Source organism: Chiloscyllium punctatum, chromosome 36 (genome assembly GCF_047496795.1).
Source record: "Chiloscyllium punctatum isolate Juve2018m chromosome 36, sChiPun1.3, whole genome shotgun sequence".
In the NCBI taxonomy this organism is placed as follows: domain Eukaryota; kingdom Metazoa; phylum Chordata; class Chondrichthyes; order Orectolobiformes; family Hemiscylliidae; genus Chiloscyllium; species Chiloscyllium punctatum.
Window position 1 is genome coordinate 62,685,422 of NC_092774.1, and position 1,972 is coordinate 62,687,393.

At 50.3% G+C, this 1,972-nt stretch overlaps 1 non-coding gene across 1 annotated transcript; it reads right to left on the reverse strand.

Annotated features, from left to right (window-relative positions):
* Positions 1 to 1,657: 1,657 nt before the first annotated feature.
* trnam-cau (transfer RNA methionine (anticodon CAU)) lies at positions 1,658 to 1,729 on the reverse strand. The gene has a single exon. It is a non-coding gene; the product is annotated as a tRNA-Met (tRNA).
* Positions 1,730 to 1,972: the final 243 nt, after the last annotated feature.

The following is a 1,972-nucleotide window of genomic DNA, read 5'->3' on the forward strand; positions in this document are numbered from 1 at the left end:
ACGCAGGTAATGCCCCAGACCTCTTGAGCGACCTGAGACATGCTCAGTATGAAATACATTTGAGCAAGCGGCAAAGACTTTCCCGAACAGCTGCTTCTCATCCAGTCTCCCTGCTGCTATTTCATTCCACCGCATTCTCTGCTCACAGTGTCGTTTCCCCAACGTAGCATGAAGCATAAACTGGGTGACTGCTTCGCAGAACATCCCGCTTCTGCCCGCAGAAACTAAAGGCCCTGACCTTGCGGTTGCCTGCCACTTTAACACATCACCCTGTTCCCTGGCCAACATCCCTGTCTCAGGCTTGCAGCAGTGTTCTCGCTCCAGATGAAGGAACAACATCTCATTTTCCACTTGGAGCCCTTCCAGCCCTCCGGTCTTCAATATCGAGTTCTATAACTATAGGGCCTGAACCCCCCCATGTCCTTGACCCCTACCACACGAAAGACTCCTGTTTATCACCTCGTCTGCTATGACACACGACGTATTGTTAGCCACTAACAGTCTCCATTAACAGTTATTCGCCCTCTCACGAGGATCGTTATTCACTCCTGCGTCCTGCCTATTGTTCTTTCTCTGAGCTGGCGGTAAACACAGCAATGAACATTGGAGACTCTGAGCCAGCTGAAACTTGCTCAGTGTGAAGTAGATTCCACATTGCTGCAAGAATTGCAAGCAGCAAAGCCTTTCCAGAACATCTGCTTGTCATTCTGTCCCCGGGGGGCTGATGTTTGTCTCTTCCCCAGGAACAGGAGTATCTCCACTGGCGGATAATTAAACCATTTTATTTCTACTTGCACGTTGTTCTGGGGGGAGGGGGGGGTGGGGGAATGTAGGTTTGGGGGAGTGTAAGAGTCCATTCGCTCTTCTGCTCTCTCTCCCTCTTTCTCTCTCTCTCTCTCTCTCTGAAACTCTTGGGGTGAGAGGTGTCAGTTACATTAATGCGGGGAACATGAACAACTTTGATTGTGAACTTTCTCCAAAGGTCTGTTATCGGAGAGACAGAAAGATGCTGTGCTGGCAGGACAGAGAGAAATGAACACCGAGGACTCTTCGCCCAGGTAAATTCACATTGTTGTGCAGCCTGCTTGGTGTTCAGAAATCGTCTTCACGCAGCAATCTTACGGAAAGTCTATTGCAAAGTGGGCATCGCTTTCTTTGCTGCGACCGCGCAGCAGTTAACATCTGAGCCCCAAGTGTCCCAGATGAAGAGAATCCGCGTGAAACCTTCACTCACTGAGAGTCATCCCCACGGCCCTGAGCTGAGGGACTGCAGGCAGTCCAACACGGAAGGGACGGTTAAAAATGAACCATTTTTGCTCCCTGAGCAACACGTAGCATCATTGTCGCGCAGACAGAAGCCATTCAGCCCATGGATTCCACGGCGACTGTCTGTCACTTGTCTCTCTCTGAGGTTATTCACAATCGGTGGTATCCGTCCTAATAGTGGGGGACGATGTCTGAGTTTCAACTTTACCAGCTCATTAGCATCGAAGAGAACCGGTTTTGCGATTCAGTTCAGAGGAAACCGACCAAGAACAGAATATCACTGAGACCTCTAAAACCAATGCCGTTTGAATGGAGTGGATCGATATGAACATCGGCAAGTAGATGCAAAGGCAGCTTGCTGAAGAAAGCAGATCAAGGTGACAGTGAACGATAGCAGAGGATGGTTTCGATCCATCGACCTCTGGGTTATGGGCCCAGCACGCTCCCGCTGCGCCACTCTGCTGCCGCTTGGAGACGCTCGTTGCGCAGAACACTTCAGGTTTTTGTCTGGCACGCGGCAGGCACCTTCGAGCCTGATGTCAAAGACCTCCACTGCTGTCGTGTGATATGCTGTTTCGCAGACGTATGGAGGCTGTGTAAATATAAACTTTTTTCTAAATTCCCACATTCTGTCGGTCGAACTGTGATTTCACACTGAATCACAACATGTGTCACAGCGCAGACGGAGGCTCTGCGGCCCACCTTC